General features: G+C 36.3%; 1 protein-coding gene across 2 annotated transcripts in view; it reads left to right on the forward strand.

The window, feature by feature from the left end:
• The window catches only part of B3GALT1 (beta-1,3-galactosyltransferase 1), a 656758-nt gene that overhangs the window by 62170 nt on the left and 576246 nt on the right, over positions 1-18342 (forward strand). The gene's annotated exons all lie outside the window — the stretch shown is intronic.

Raw genomic sequence — 18342 nt, forward strand, 5'->3', positions numbered from 1 at the left:
TTTTGGATTTCTGTATTTTAGTAACTAAGTCCAGGGAAATTTCTGCCAGAAATTGCATCACTGCAAGCTCGTACCTCCCTTTTGTGGTCGTCATAAGATGGCAGCCGTGGCTCAGTTCACAGTCTAGAGACATTTTGCAAGAAGCTGCTGGTGTTACATCTCGGCCTCACTTATTTATTTTTGACTGCACACTTTGTGACTAAAATTTAACACTTTTTAAAGGCATATTTGTATGCATATGTACATTTAGCCAGATTGTTTCCTTATGTCTTTTCAATCACTTTATATTATTGTAAAAAGTATGAGATTGCATTGATGAACTCTTTTCACAGTATATTAATTTGTGTGTGTACTTCATGAGCACTAATATCTTCATTTGCTTAGAGCATCTCCATATGTAGGTAGAACTTATTAAGACAGGTTTTATTAAGACACGTTTTATTCAGTTAAATAAGCTTTATTAATTTTCTTCTTTGCCCCACTCCCTTCCTTCTTTTGATATGGCTGTTGCACTGAACAGGGGCTGTACACAGGCTTGGTTATGCTACCAGACATTTTAGCTGTATGCACACTAGGGTGTCTCCAGTGAATTATGGGGACCACACTTTAGTTATGGTGCTTAGGCATGCTCCAGTTGTAGTGTTCGCCACGACTCACACACTTTAGCTGTGTTACTCATATGAATGCTTCCTGGGGTTTTTGCTCCTGGCTGTGGTGATCACACATAATTTTGATTGAGGTGCTGGCCAGGAGTCAAACCTTTTGTTCCTTATATGTGGTCAGAAATTGTTTGAGGTGCAGGGGATCAGTAGAGTTGCTAGGATTATAGGTGGTGCATTGGATGGCCCTAGGAATCAAACTCTTGGCTGCCCTCTTTCAAGGTTCACACTTGAGCCATTGAACCATCTCCTAGTTCCCAAGACAAATTTTACTGCTTAAGATCTTAAAGGCTTAAGTCCCACTGGAAAATTTAAGTAATTGATAAATCCTGTTATGCTTAGCCAACATTAGTGATCTAAATTCAAATTTTCCTTTCTCATGTTCAGAGCCTTCCATAACTTGTTTCTTTCTGCTCCAATTTTCTACTTCTACTTCTGCTTCTACTTGTAAATTTATTTTGTAGGATAGACTTTACATTCTTATCACAAATATTTTCATTTACTCAAATATAGTGGTCTGGAACAATAGCACAGTGGGTAGGGCGTTTGCCTTGCACACGGCAAACCCGGGTTCAGTTCCTCTGCCCCTCTCAGAAAGCCCAGCAGGCTACCCAGAGTATCTTGCCTGCACGGCAGAGCCTGGAAAGCTACCTGTGGCCTATTCGATATGCCAAAAACAGTAACAACAGGTCTCATAATGGAGATGTTCCTGGTGCCTGCTTGAGCAAATCGATGAGCAGAGGGATAATAGTGACAGTGACAGTGACTCAGAATATAAAGTATTTCATACAACTTAATATGTTCACACTTTACTAAGTATTCTAAGTATTTTTTTCAAAGTTTCCTATCCTAAGAAATGTTTCCATATTCCTTTACTAAAGGTAAACTGTTTTAAATGCCATTGTTACTATTCATTAAGGCTTCGTAGTATCTGTCTTTTTGTATTCTTGATATAATTGTATTCCTATGTTCATTTTCTCCTAATGTATATTAAAAGCTCATTGAAAGTGGGATCAAAACTTGAAAGTCTTTGTCTCTATAATAGTGAATAGCTTTTTATTCATTAGGTAAAACATGCAGATTTGTTAAATTAATTAATTTGATTAATTTATCAAATTAGCCACAGTTCACTATTTCTGCTCACAATACAGTTATTATCAGAATGATAAGAAGTATCACTGTATCACTGTCATCCTGTTGTTTATTGGTTCACTCGAGTGGGCGCCAGTAATTTCTCCATTCGTCCCAGCCCTGAGATGTTAGCAGCCTCTCCTTTCTCGTCTTTCCCAAGCTAGGAAGCTCTTTCAGGGTCAAGGGAATTCGACCTGTTATTGTTACTGTATTTGGCATACCGAATATGCCATGGAGAGCTTGCCAGACTCTTCCTTGTGGGCAGGATACTCTTGTTAGTTAGAGCCGGGCTCTCGGAGAGGGATGGAGAATGTCTAAAAGAAAATACAAGCAAGTATGTTAAAATCAAACACGTATGTGCTGCTTTAGATGCAGCCTCATGCTCCCAGGAGCTTGGTTTTATAGTCTCTGATCTTGGCCATTGATGGGATTCCATGGCGCCAGGGGCAGTTTTTGGGTGTGACTGCCAAGCTACTGGAAAATGGGGGGTCTCGGTGGAGGAGGCCCAGTTCTGATCCAAGCAGGCTTGGAGATCTCAGCCCTGGGTCCCATACACCTCTGCTAGTTCCTTCATGTGTGAGGCTCATCCGAGCGAGTGAAGACTGGCCTTGAGCATGGACAGAAAAGAGGTAACTAGTGATAAAATAGACAAATCTACGGTTAGTATTTTATAAAACATAGCATCTAATATTTTCTATGAATTTTCTATGGTGCATGCCACTACCTGAATTTATTTTAAAAATATTCAGTTTCTTCTATAAATAATATTACTGAAGTTTATAAAATAAACATTAATTAGAATTAATATATCCTATAGGTGTAACACAAAATAGAACATCATTTAAAATAAAATTTTATGAAATATCTGATGTCAGTACAAAGAACTTTAAATGTATTTTCATACTTGTAATAGCTGATAAGATCTAATCAGCCTCTTCAAAGGGATATCGAAGCATTATTATATACAATCTTTTAAAATGAAAATAAAACGTGATAGTTAAAAAAGTTTAAACTCATGTCAGACTGGCCAGAATCAGAGTGTTGTGTAATTCCACCATGCATATGTGGTGGACTTTTACATATTCATTTGAAAGTGAGGACAGTGGCTGCAGTGACAGTACAGCTGGGAGGGAGCTTGCCTTGAACATGGCCAACACAGGTTCGATCTTCGGCATTTCATATGATCCACCAAGCCCTGCCAAGAGAACAAGAGTAATTCCTGAGCCAGAGCCAGGGGTAACCCGTGCATATCGCTGGTTGTAACCCCCAAATCAAAACAAAAAACGAAAGGGAGGGTAATATCTTACGACTTGCCTGTTTTGTGGGTGTGGAGATAAACTGTGATTACATAAGGGAAGAAGTATAATCCTAAACTTGCTATACAATATAAATAATAAAACTGATCATAAAGCTTGTTTGAATTCTTTGAAAAAAATGGTTCATATCAATATGTAAATGGTCCAAATAAATCTAGATGTCTCCTCGTGTGTTCACAAGAAGCAGCTTTTTGTCAGTGAAACACGGGCTGGCAAGCTCAGTAGCTGTATTGCAAGGAGCTGGACCTTGTGCAATTTCTCCTCTTGCTGTAAGTAAGCATTATACTGCTTCAAACTGGTGTGCTTGTTGTTTATTCTTACTAGCTTTGAATTATGCACTGCTCTCTAGACTGGGTGACACTTTCCTGTCTTTTTTGTTTAGTTATGCTGCATTCTAGCTGGAATATTGCCTGACATTTAGTGAAAGAATGTTGCTTTAAGTTTTATTATCATAACAGAACTGTCTTGTCCAGTCTGTGGTATTTATCCATGTTGTTGTAGATATTATATTCATGTGTTTATTTTGTAAAAAATGAATAAGACTATATCTCAAGACAATGAGAATCATTCTTTGTAGTTTGCACTAATTTCTATTTATGGGATGAAAAATGAAAAGTCATTCTGTCTCAGAAAGCAGACTTGGCTTGTGAAAATAAATTTGGTGAGGCAAATTAAATAAAGCACATAAGTAACATGTAGAGTGATGGTCAAGATAGAAGATTAATTTCACTCAGGAATATGATTATGTTTCAGAGTAATGGGCAATAAACTGGTAAAAGAAAATAGAATGGAGAATTAGGGGACTAAAAACAAATGAATAGGACATGATCCACTTTACTTTTTCCCTCTCTACCTTCATCCACTTAAAAGTCTTGTTCAGTAATGGATACAAATAAATAAATAACCACAATTTTTTTTACCTTTGATGTAGCTGGTAAATTGATAGTCATGGATATGATTAGAGGTTATATTGCCATAATCTCCCAAAATGTAAAATGAGAACTTTTTGGAATTTTTTGAAAATCCATTATTATTTGCTATACTACATTGCCAATGCTTTAAGAGTTATACAAATAGTTTCTTTATTTATTTGGCATAGAGCTGCCTGTAGGGTTTGTTTATATAACTAGATTAGGACAATGTGAGATAGAATTAATGGAATAATAAACATCCATTGTCACATTCAATTACTTATTATAAATTATTAAAGCATGTTTGATTTTAAAAGAAATTCTCAAAAGGAATACCGACTTCTGAACAGACATTTCACATTTTGGGAGATAAACATTCTTTTATATATATATATATTTAATTAGTGAATCACTGTGAGGGTACATTTACAGATTTATACAATTTTGTGCTCATGTTTCCCTCATACAAGGTTCAAGAACCCATCCCTTCACCAGTGCCCATTCTCCACCACCAGTAATCCCATCATCCCTCCCACCCTCCCCAAACCCATCTCTCCCCACCCCACCCTGCCACTGTGGCAGGGCATTCCCTTCTGTTCTCCCTCTCTAATTAGCTGTTGTGGTTTGCTATAAAGGTGTTGAGTGGCCACTGTGCTCAGTCTCTAGCCCTCAATCAGCCCGAAACTCCCTTCCCCCGCATGGCCTTCGCCTACATTATAGTTGGTGATCCCTTATCTGCGTTGCCCTTTCCCCAGTATGTGAGGCCAGCCTCCAAAGCATGGAGTCAACCTCCTGGTACTTATTTCTACAATTCTTGGGTATTAGTCTCCCACTCTGTTATTCTATATAACATAGATGAGTGCAATCTTTCTATGTCTGTCTCTCTCTTTCTGACTCATTTCACTCAGCATGAAACTGGCCATGCCGATCCACTTATATACAAAATTCATGATCTCTTTTTTTCTAAAGCTGCATAGTATTCCATTGTATAGATGTACCAAAGTTTCCTCAACCAGTCATCCATTCTAGGGCATTCGGGTTTTTTCCAAATTCTGGCTATTGTAAACAGTGCTGCAATGAACATATAAGTATATAAGTGCAGATGTCATTTCGACTATACTTTTTTGCCTCTCTGGGATATATTCCCAGCAGTGGTATTGCTGGGTCAAATGGGAGCTCAATATCTAATTTTTTGAGAATCGTCCATATTGTTTTCCAAAAGGACTGAACAAGTCGACATTCCCACCAGCAGTGTAGAAGGGTCCCTTTCTCCCCACATCCTCTCCAACAGGGGTTGCTTTTGTTCTTTTGGATGTGTGCTAGTCTCTGTGGTGTGAGGTGGTATCTCGTGGTTGTTTTGATCTGCATCTCTCTGATGATTAGTGATGTAGAGCACTTTTTCATGTGCCTTTTGGCCATTTGTATCTCTTCCTTGGTAAAGTTTCTGTTCATTTCTTCACCCCATTTTATGATGGGGTTGGATGTTTTCTTCTTGTAGAGATCAACCAGTGCTTTATATACCATTGATATCAACCCCTTATCTGATGGGTATTGTGTAAATATCCTTTCCCATTCTGTGGATAGTCTTTGTATTCTGGTCACTGTATTTTTTCCTGTGCAGAAGCTTTTTAGTTTAATGTAGTCCCATTTGTTGATCTCTGTTTTTACTAGATTGCTTAGTTCCATGTCATCTTTGAAGATACCTTTATCTTCAATGTCGTGAAGGGTTTTGCCGACCTTGTCTTCAATGTACCTTATGGTTTGTGGTCTGATGTTGAGGTCTTTAATCCATTTTGATCTGACTTTTGTGCATGGTGTCAGATCAAGGTCTAAGCCCATTTTTTTTGCATGTGGTTGTCCAGTTGTGCAGCACCATTTGTTAAAGAGGCTTTCCTGCTCCACTTCACATCTCTTGCTCCCTTATCAAAGATTAGATGATCATACATTTGGGGTTGTGTGTAGGGATATTCCACCCTGTTCCATTGGTCTACGGCTCTGCCTTTGTTCCAGTACCATACTGTTTTAATTGTTACTGCTTTGTAGTAAAGTTTGAGGTTGGGGAGGGTGATGCCTCCCATAGTCTTTTTCCCTGAGATAAATATTTTGAATGAGGTGTGTTACTGCAAATAGTAAGCACAATGAGATTTTAAATGCAAAGTGGATATTGATAATGAAATTTTTTTAAAAAGTTTTTGGGGTAGGCAGCAGGAATGACAGAAATAATGTTTTTGTATTGTGTGTCCAATTTTAACTGAGTTATTTAATCTTGATCAATATTTGATGATAAATGGGTTTCCTTAAGATGCTAAGATTTCACTCAAATAGCAACAAGTAAAATGACTCCTCCTTTATTTCTACTCTTAAGTGGAAGGGAAAATAAATGTTGTATAAGGTATGATTAAAAACAGTTACTTTGCAGGTTTCATTTGGTTTTGATAATTTGAAGTCTCGGGTATCATGCCTTTAACATTTTTGTGTTATTTGTCAACCTTTCAAGTGTAAAAGTCAGTGTTTTATGTAGTTAGCATCCACTAATGAGAAAGCCTTATTGTAAGGTGAGTGACTTGCTGCTTTTCAGCTTTCCCAAATATTGCTTGAAGTTCAATCTTAATTAGATTTTTTTCTAGTGATCAACTTAATTTCAGTAAATGTGTGGGTATTTTGTGATATACAGCTATATTTGTTAGCTGTTTTTATATTAGTATTGCTCAAATATTACTGGGTAGCATATTTGTTATAGCCTTGGGTGTCTCTTCCAGATAACATATAGCTAAGTTACCACTTAGCTAGCTGAACAACTGTGAGTATTGGGAAGGCTACTATTTCTATTATGATAACTTGTTTCATGGCAAAATTCAAGTACCTCAGATAAATAATTAACAGAATATAATTTGTATAAAAATTAACAGTATATAATTTGTAGTGTGTAAAACTCTATAAAGCAGGACAATGTAGGAGACTAGCTGAATTTGTTACATAGAAAATGGTGAATAAAAAGCACTCAATTGTTTACCTCCCTCTTTCCCTCTCCTTTGAAACATGATGACTCAGGTTGATGATGCACTTTCTGCTTAACCTTGTATGAAATGATCTCAAGGATTGTTGAAGGCCCTCAGAGCTCTACAAGTAATTTGCAAATTACAGTTAGTCTAAAAGTAGAAACTAAAATGATTAAAATTGTGTTAAATGGGTGAGGAAGTTAGAGGACTAAGTGGTCTCTGCTCCCATGGGACTTGATGAACTGAGTGTCCTAACTTTTAAGTTAAATTCAACAAGTTAAATACAACCCAGATATTACATTTAACAATACTTCAGGGTTAATAAATGCAGAATATTTTTTAGAAATAAAATCTTGGTATTAAGCCATACATAATACTTAATGAGATGTTTATACTCCTAGATTTATTGTTTGACATTAGCTTGCACTTTGTCTTTCATAAGGAATATTTATTAAAAATTGTCCCTGAAATTCATGCTACTCTTTTATTTATAATGATGGGTATTTTTTGGGTTTATATATTGTGCTGTTTAGATAAAATGACAAATGATTTTTTTCTCCACTATTTCTTATTATGTGTGATTTAGTTAGAGCATGTATATTGATGCCAAAATATCAATGATGGACAGTTTTAATATAATCATGTAGATAAAATGAATACTCAGAGTTTCCCCTTTCCTCAAAAAGATAAATTCATATCAAATAAACTAAGACATGCGTGGTGTGCTGAAAAAAAAGAATATTTTTGTTTTCAGCATGCAAAAACAGATAAAACACTAGTACTGCAAATGATTCATACAATATAATTTTTGAAAGTGCACCACAGTCATATTCATAACAACTGAGGGTATCAAATTTTCATGGGAAATTATAAACTAATAACAAGTGGGGTGGGGTGTCAAGTCTAAAATTAGTTTAATCTTCTCAGGAAAGAGAATTGTGACTCCAACTCCTCTGTTCACCAGGAATTGTTTTGATTGCCGGTAGGATTGAGACCTCATTCATACTACATTATTAATGGTGGTGGGTCAATTGAAGAAATTATGCCTTTATCTTAGAATCTATTGTTACTTGGTCTGTATATTGACTATACCAGCTAATGAAAATTAAATAGATACTCAGTACATACACATGTCCTTGGTTAAAATTTGTAGACTTAAGAATGGAAGGCACTGCACTAAAGTGATATATATATATATATATATATACATATATATATATGTGTGTGTGTATATATATATGTGTATATATATATATATATAAATCAACAACATTGTCTGGTTACCATAGCATAAGGTAATTTAGTATGCTATTTTTCATAGTCAACAAAAGGCATTATAATAATTATGCTAGATTACATTTCTCCTACTTTAATTTGAAATCTGTGTCTGTAACATTGAATAACTATTAACAGTTTACTAATAAATATAGTTTTCTGTTGGAAATTTCATGTTTAAATTATGCTGCCACTTTTAAAAGTGAAATAGTTTTACAACCTGGGTCAGATAATTACAGCAAGTTAGGGACTTGACTTGCACACAGCTGACCGTGCTCTATCCCCAGCTCCATATAGGTGCCCGGACCACCACCTGGAGTTTTCTCTGATCACAGAGCCAGAGTAATGCCTGAACACAACTTGGTGAGACATCAAAACCTGAAAAAAATTTTACAACCTAAAATATAAATTTATTTATTTTGTTCTAAGATTTCAATTTTTTCTAAAAGATTTGCTTAAACCCTGGCCTAAAGTTAATTGTAGTGGTTAATTTTAATAAAATTTGCACACTAATTTATACATTCTTATTAAACATATGTACTTCTCTTATATTTTCATTAATGTATTCCTACTCTGTGGGCTGGAACTATAGCATAGTGGGTAGGGCATTTGTCTTGCACATGGCCGACCTGGGTTCGATTTCTCCGCCTCTCTCGGAGTGCCCAGCAAGCTACTTAGAGAATCCCGCCCGCATGGCAAAGCCTGGCAAGCTACCTGGGGTGTACTTGATATGCCAAAAATAGTGACAAGTCTCACAATAAAGACGTTACTGGTGCCCACTTGAGCAAATTGATGAGCAATGGAATGACAGTGATACAGTGATTCCTACTTTTCAAATAAAGACGATAGAAATGAGCATCATCTGGGTGATATTTCAGTGCACTTTAATTTATTGAAGTTGCTATTCTGAAAATAAATGTATTCACAATATAAGAAAACCATAAGAATATTGAAAAACCCAGATACACAATTGCCCTCACATTAAGCAAGAATCTTAAGATTATTTCTCTTACTTAACACATATTTAAATAATCATAAACATTTCATTCAAACATACCTGTATATATCCTTTCCTTTTGCTTTGAAAGGGCTGCATTGATAGCGCAGCAGGTAGGGCATTCACCTTGCACAGGTTCAATTTCTCTGCCCCTCTCGGAGAGCCCAGCAAGGTACTGAGCATGTCTCGCCCATACGGCAGAGCCTGGCAAGCTCCCCGTGGCATATTCGATATGCCAAAAACAGTAACAACAAATCTCACAATGAAGACATTACTGGTGCCCACTTGAGCAAATCAATGAGCAATGGGATGACAGTGATTGCTTTAAAAATATTTGCATTGTAGACAAATTACATTAAGAAAATATAATAAGTATACAGCCATATGTATACTTAATGTCACTCTAATATTAATACTTTAATTAATTAATTCTTTAATTAAATTAATACTTTAATATCAATCATGGTTTTGTGTTTTTAATTTTTTCAATTAACTTAAATTTTATTTTGTAATAAATCTCTTTTGAAGTAGATGAAGCGAATGTTTTAATTAGTGTATGCTGCAAATCCAGCAGTAAAATTTAGGATTTAAATAATTAACTTAAAACTTTTTCACTATTGGAAATTCACTTTAGTGTAATTTGCTTTTAGTTTTAAAATGCCAAAATAAAATAGTGCTGTTATTTATCTTAGCTTCCTCTCAAATAGAACATTTGGTATATTGAGTTACATTTGGATACAGTTTGTCACTCTGGTAGTTTGTTAAAGAGGAATTTTCTTCTTCTTTTAATCTCTGCCACTGCAACTTTGTGTCAAAAAGCCAATCAATTCTGTCAGGGACTAGGATAGTGCTTAAGAAATTGAAAACATTTCTTCTGTCAGGTCCACTATTCATTTCTGACACCCGGCTGGTACAATATTGAGCACTTTAATTTATTGAAGTTGCTATTCCGAAAATAAAAGCCATACATTCTCCTGCATGTAACCTGTTTCAACATTTCTTTATATACGTTTGGACACAGTTGGTAGCTTTTTAATAAAACATCAGACATTAATCTTTTTAAACTGCAATATACATGATAGGTAAAACTATTAACTAATTTGAATCTAAGATTCATTTTTAACATTATCAGATATAGTGAAATATCAAATAGCATTTTGAATGCATGATGAAGTGAATTTTTGTTTGGTCTAAGCTTGGTTTTAACTTCAAATTTGGGTATTTGTGATGTAATATTTGAAATGTAGTTTCCTTTTAGAAATAAAAGCTTAGTCTACGTGTTTGTTATTGAAACTCTTATTTTTGTAAGAGTTCATTGAACCTAAACTTATTGATAATACTAATCACTAGGCCAAATGCTCAGAGCTAAGTTCCTGTTATGTCAGGAAAATCAGTGCAAATCCATAAGTTCAGTATCCTAGTAATAGATGCTGTGTGATGAATAAGTATAGTTTAGGAGAAGAATGATGAGACCTCTGGGTTCTCAATGGATGGCATGAAGTTTAGGACCTTATGGACTGTTTGCTAGAGGTATATGGGCTGATAAAGTGACATCATCATCATCATCATCATCATCATCATCATAGAAAAACCTCAGGTGCAGTATACTTGTGAGATTTTCTTTTGTTTTTGAGGTAGTAGGCAAAGAGTTTTTTATTACAGTTTTCAAATTATGACTAAAACTAAGAAAGTCTATACAATTTTGTAGAGCATGACGGTGAATTTGTTTTCACTAATAACTTAGGTACCTTTCAAAAGTCTCATTATAAATGTTAAAATTCACGTCCACTAAATCAGCATTTTCAACCACCAGGCCACATACTGTTCACAGGTATAGGAAGGTTGAAAACCACTGATCTGTCTCCTGAGTTATGACTGCTGTCTGTGGGCTGGTGTGCGGGAAAGGTGCAGGTGCTCAGATGCTAAACGTAAAAGAAGGCTGCACTACCTTATACATTACAGGGTTCTATTTAAATGTAATATTTGAATCATCAACACCATACACTGTTATTCAACATGATTATATGCATTTTACCTATATGGCTTGCTAATTTTTAGTGAACAGTACAGTTTTAAATATGTAAGTAAAAAGTACTTAGCAACAATCCTATAGTTGTAATCCATACAAAATGTACAAAGATCTATTAAAATATCATACACAACTATCTTATTTTTCCTTGGACTTGACTTTATTTCTTATAGAAAGACCCATGGGGTGGAGGGGAAGGATAGGCAGTGTGAAACAGTAATAAACCCTTAGTCTTGGATTATAAAACTGTTTAATAGAAAAGGATGAGTGGTGATGAAAATTGAAGTGCCCAGAGGTGACATTGAAATAGTAGGGGAGGATTGTTGGACACTTGCTGTTAGGGCACAGTAACTTTGTATATCAAACCTGGGAACTTTAGCACTACTGTAGCCAAAATACCTAATTATAAGAGAGATAAGTTTTAAAGGATCAGCCTTTTAAATAAAGTAGCTGAAAACTTTGTTATTATTGCCATTAATGTTATCCTTAAAAGCACACCCCAGGCCTACATAGCAAATTCTCAAATATGTCATGATGAAAAACTCAAGCTGTTGAACTTGATTGAAACACCCTTCCCAAATGCAAAATGCCAGCTGAACATGTTCTTCAGTGGTGTCCAGATAAGTATATCTATTTTTTTTTGCAGCTCAGAGTCTTAGATTTCTTTTATTTTTATCTTTTTATTTTTTATTTTTTTTATTAGTGAATCACCATGAGATAAAGTTACAGACTTACAGGTTTTTATGCTTACGTTTCAATCATACAATGATAAATACCCATCCTTCCACAGTTCCCATTTTCCACCACCAATGGTCCCAGCATCCTTCCCACCACCCTAACCCTGTCCCCTTTACCCCACACCACTTTAGCGGCAGGGCATCTCCTGTGCAGTTACCCAAGAGTTGTTGTTTGATTTAGAAACTTCTGCTCCTGATACAGAATACATACATATGCCCTATACTTAACATTTTAAAAGTAAACATCCTTAGTGATTTTGATTATATATATCAATTACACTTTGAGAATGTCATAGTACTTGGCTTGAGATAGCAGCTGAGGGCTGACAATGTCTTCTTGTGGCCCACAATTAGAAACATGTAAGCTAAGTTTGAACATCATCCATACCATTTTTTTTCTTATTTAAAAGTGCCATTTATACACATTCCTAAAACTTGGGTTAAAACCATTGGGAATACTTGATTTCTGTTTCTTGTTTTTTGGGCCGTACCCAGCAGTGCTCAGGCTTACTCCTGACTGCACTGAACGTTCACTCCTCATAGAGCCCAGAAAGCCATATTTTGTGCTGGGGATCAAACCCAGGTCACCCATGTGCCAGCAGGTTACTCATTGTATTATTTCTCTGAATCTGGGTTAAATCCATCTTACGAAATACATTCCTTGGCTTAAGTACCTTTTTCCTTCATCTCTTTTGACTGCACCATTTCTTACAAGCTTAGTGGTAGAGATAGAAGTAACACCACAACTAGGTAAATAGTGTATCAAAATGCTATTATTTAAAACATTATTCTTTGCACTTTTGAAATTAAGATATAATAATCAGGTGTGGCCATAAAGCATTCAAAATTCTCATTTGATTCTCCATCAAAGTTTTATTGACATTCTCCATGTCTCTGCATTTCTTAAAATTGGATAGAATAGAAAATAGGGGTAAAATATCCAGACAGTAATTCGTATTTAATTTATAAGAGCTTTTTTTAATCAAGCCAAAATAAATAGAATGTTGAGTTGTATAGAAGGAAATATATTGTGAATAGTAGAATGTTGAATTTTGCATACTTTGATGGGGAGAATTTGTGTCAGAAATAGTTTTTTCCTGCCAGCTGTGAATAGATATGTAATAGGAGACCATTTCACTATTAATGTTGGGGAATATTTTAAGCCTTCTGTGTTTAATGCTGTGAGCAGAGCATGGTGCTGCTAATCAAGGAGCCTGAAGTTCTTTCTGTCATTGTTGACAAAGGATTAAGTCTCTTTGAGATAATCTGTTTAGCAGGAATGATAAATATCAGCAATTACTCCAGTGTAGTTCCTTAGACCAATAGAGACCAGTAACTACATCACCAAGGATGTTCTTAGAAATGCAAATTCTGGAACTTGACCTCAGTGATAGCATATAAGGTGCTTGCCTTGCATGCTGCAGACCTGCATTGTAGTAAGCAGTCTCTGTGGCCCCCAAGCAAACAAATAAACAAACTAAACTAAAAAAACAAATTTCTAGGCCACTTTTCAGAGGTACTGAAAGCAGCAATAGCGGGTGAGGCCTGGTCATTTCCCCTGTTTCACATTTATTTGTGAACCACTGATTTACCTAATGCAGGTGTCATTTGTGGTGAGGAGTGCAAGGCCTCAAGAAAACAAGGTAATTCTCAATAGGGCTGGAGATAAACAGAAGATAGGATGCTTGCTTTGCATGGTGCCGACCCTGGTTTGATCTCCAGCTCTGTATGTGGTCCCCTAAGCACCACCAGGAGTCATCCTTGATCATAGGCCAGGAGTAAGCCCTAAGTACTGCCTGTGTTACACTCTCTCCTGACTCCAGAGGAAAAAAAGTCTATAAAGCATCCGTACCAAATGATACAGAGAAAATTCTTCATTAAGGGAAAAAAAAAATCTAGTGATCTAGGATAAACTGACCATGGAGTTAGAACAGGAACTACAGAGGCCTTTGGAATAGAGATTAAAGCCAAGTGTTAGGCAGGCAGTTGCAGTGGTTTTGTGCACACAGAAGATTGTGATCATGTGTGCGCGCGCGCACACACACACACACACACACACACAAATCCAAAAGGAAAAAAAAAAAAGAAAAATCTCTGCTTTTCCTTTGTTAGAGTGTCTTACTGCTTAGTATTCGTGGGGACTATTCATCTATTTCCTTCTTGTCAATATGCTGACAGCCAACACCAATCAACATTTATTCCTGTTTTCTTGTTTCCTCCCTTCTTTGTTTCTCATTCTAAAACCTTCTTTGTCCCACATCAAAGTCTAAGAAAATAACCTGTCACTATATCAGAGATTGGAAGAAAAAAACTTCCATCGTGTAAAGCAGTATGGCTTACTATAATTCTCCTAATAAACTATTATTTATACACTTTGACTTTAAAAAGTAGATCTTGCAAGATTGACAAGGATAGCGATCCACAAATAAAAATTAATTAGTTCCATGGAATATATATGTATTTTTTTCCTGTATGCCTTTATTTTTCACTTTTTTCTGCATCTCACACATTTACTTTTTGTAGTGCTGTGATGTTATTTTCATTTTCACTTCATTATACTGTGTCTTTTGTCCTCTCTTTTCCAACTTTCTGTTTTTAAAAGTATATTTTCCCAAATCTCACATAGGAGTCTTTTTGTCATTCTGTCTCATTTACTCATTCACATGCATTTTGTATTTTCAGGCTTATCCATTTATCTTCCATTTCTTTCACTGCAATTCTCTTGTTCTCTCTTGAAATCCCTTGCTGTATTTGCTGCCATCCTTATGTTGGGGCTTTCTTTACAGTTTACTGATACAACTTTTCTGAGCACCTGTTTCTTTTTCCTACTTTCCTCTCCATTTCAGTCTGTCTCAATAGTTAAAGCTCTGAGAATGAATATTGCATTGAGAGTTCTGAATATATACTCATTATAGCAAGATGACTAAAGTACGTGTCTTGACCAAAAAGCTGGGCTACGTTCACACTGACTTTTGACTCTCACCTCTAAGACGTATCCTATCCTGATCCTTGCTCTCTGAGTTCTCAGTACCGGGTGATAGCTTTTGGTTATTTCTAATTCTATCACTTTTATACTGGCTGTGTTTTCTGTCAGACATTCAAGGACTACATCACTCTTCTCTACTATTAGAAAATGATTTTTGCACCAGATTTACAAAAGACAAATACAATTGATTATCCATATTTTTTTCCTTCAAATTTTAGATTCTTTTTCCATCTCTTTTCTCAAGCCCACACTCCATCTGGCAAATATTCAAATTTATTTTAAGTTCAATGTATTCATGGTCCTCTTTCTACTGTTTTAGAAGGAGTGGTCCACCGTTCCTTGGTCATATTTATTTTTGTGTACTTTGTACCTTACTTACAGGAATGACTGAATATATATATGTGGAACCAAATAAAATTACATTTTCTCCACACATTATCTACCTATATTTTCATCCTCTTTGTTTTATGCATTTATTAGTAATGAGATTTTAGTTGTTTGGCTCTCCTATCTTCCATGTTGGAGGTTGGGGTTCCCATATTATTTTAAAATTTGTTTTTATTAAAGCAATATGATTTATACACAATTATTCATAATAGATTTTTTCAGGCATCCAGTGTTATGACCTCCTCTCCATGAAGACTGCCATATCTTGATATTTTAGTATTTAGTACATGAGAGAAGCTCTAGAAGTAGTTTTGCTCTATGAAATAATAAGATTTGAGTGAATCTGTCATTTTGCTTGCTATGAAAACTAAAAGTATATCTACAATCCGGTTTTGGCACTTCTGCTATTCTGCACATTTTACCAAGGTGACTGAGCAGAGGAATAGTTTCAATAGGCTTATAGTCTTGAAATCATTTATAGCTAGTTCTTCTTACTGTGTTCAGAAAAGTACTTCTCGTTCACGAAATTTGTGGTTTATTAAAGTTGATATGAGTTTCTTTTTCTTTTCTTTTCTCCTTTCCAGTTTGCTTAACGTGTATGCAGTAGATACCGTATTCAAAGTGGAAACAAACTACACATGAAACTATTCCCAAACCTTTTTACTTCAGAGAGTATCAAGAGTTATTTTGATGAAAAAAAATCTAGATGGTCTAAAAGTGCTTCTTAATGCTTCATTGCTTGAACATTTGACACCAACTTTAAACATCTGAAATACAACAGTATAGTCGTAATGTGAACTGTAAGAATCATTTTCATGATAAGCATTGCACTGTGATGTTAGTTCAATCATAGATTTCAGAACTGCTTTGAAATCTTTTGGGCCTAGCTAGTTTCCTAGAATGAATTATAGTTGAAGAGTTAGATGGGAGATTTACACCATTTACGGGCTTTTCCTACCTCGCATCATAGATCAGAAACTAACAAGACCCTGCTTCCCACATTTGGTAAAACTGCCTGGAAATCTAGTTTCCAAAACTAGACATAACACCTCAGTTTGAGTATTATTTATTTTTTTAAGATATGAAGAATTAATTTTATTGTGGAAAAATCAGAAGTACTGGTTTTTCTCTGCTGGTTGTTGTAGCTGCTGTTTCTTCTCTCATAATTATCACGAATCACGAATCACGAAATCCCATTGATTGTCGAGTGGCTCGAGCAGGTCTCAGTAACCTCTACATTCATCCTGTCCTTGAGATCTTAGAAGCCTCTCTCTTCTCGGCCTTCCCGACGATGGCGCATTGGAGGCTCTTTCAGGGTCAGGGGAATGAGATTCAGCTGGTTACTGGCTTTGGCATATAGATAAGCTTTCAAGGCTGTCCCATGTGGGCAGGAAGCTCTTAGTAGCTTGCGAGTTTCTCCCAGAGGGAAAAGTAGGTTATAAGATATCGCTTCTGGGAGCTTGTTTTTAAGTCTCTGGATGTTGGCCGTTGATGGGATTACACACACCTGTGTCCTCTGCCGGTACCTTCATGTGTGAGGTTTGTCCAAAAGTGTGGAGAGGGGTCTTGAGCATGGCTGTGGCTAGGTTCCGGTGGTCTTCAGCAGCCTGGAGCTCTGCTCAGGGTGGGGAGGGAAGCTGGAGCCCATCCCCTCCGAGGGGCCCTGGGGAAGACAGCCAGGCATACAGGCAAGAGACTCTCTGCCCTCATAGCTACTTGGCTAGTCTGAAAGTAGTGAGTGGTCACAAGGTCAACCTAAAGTCAACCTGCAGCAAACTCATAATTATATTTTTCTTTTTTACCCTTAGTTCTTGGGCTCGATAGCACAGTGGGTAGAGTTTTTGCCTTGCACTCGGCTGACCCAGGTTTGATTACTCCGTTCCTCTTGGAGAGCCCAACAAGCTACCAAGAATATCACACCCCCACTGCGGAGCCTGGCAAGCTACCTGTGGCATATTCAATATGCCAAAAACAGTAACAACAAGTCTCACAATGGAGACATTATTGGCACCCACTCAAGCAAATAGATGAACAACAGGATGACAGTGCTACCCTTAGTTCATAAGAAGCTGAACAGAAAATAGAAGATCATATCTTTTTCCTTAGCATGTTTGGATGTATCATGTTAGGGAGAAACACACAAATGCAAGTGTATGGTTTTTTGATGAATTCTCAGGAAGAAAAAAATTATGCCTTGTTTTTCCTTTCTAAAAATTTCTTATTTTTTGTTTTTTCTGAGCACTTTTAGTAGCCTGTCCTTGAACTCCAGGGTAATTGTCATTCCTGCAATCTTCCTCTAGTATAGAATATAAAGGCAAAAGCTTTCAGGCCTTCTAAAATCTTCAGTCTAGAAATGGCCCTTACATCATGTTCACCATAATTATTGATAAAAGTAGTCAAATCACAGGAGTAGTCCAGTCTTAATGGGAGGGAATACACACGAATGTGTGCAGTGGAAGGGATAACTCCACGGGAGTATTGATGTAAGTGACTTTTAGCACAGTTTTAAATAGTGATTTTCAACTATTTATACCTTTGGGTCTAAGAAAATAGAAGAAATATTTCTGGACCCCAAGGAAACTAAAAATTATATCTATCTAAATCTATCTGTATCTTATATATTCCAATATTTGTAATAGTACCACTACATGGTCCATCAGATCATCTTTGGAATGACAGTTAACGTTTTCTGAATGAACAGGAAATTTCTGCAGACTGGCATGGGTCTGCAAAATGGCAGTTAAAAATCAGTTTCCTGGGTCCGGAAGACAGCTTTGCATAGGGGAAGCTGTGGCTTGGTCTTTGGCACCACTGGAGTAGCCTCTGCGCCCTGCTGGATGTGACCGCCCCCCCTCCCCAATCATTGATCCTCAAGATGTACAGTGACTGAAAATCACTAGAATACTTTGATTAAA

Source organism: Sorex araneus, chromosome X, assembly GCF_027595985.1.
Source record: "Sorex araneus isolate mSorAra2 chromosome X, mSorAra2.pri, whole genome shotgun sequence".
Classification (NCBI taxonomy): Eukaryota; Metazoa; Chordata; class Mammalia; order Eulipotyphla; family Soricidae; genus Sorex; species Sorex araneus.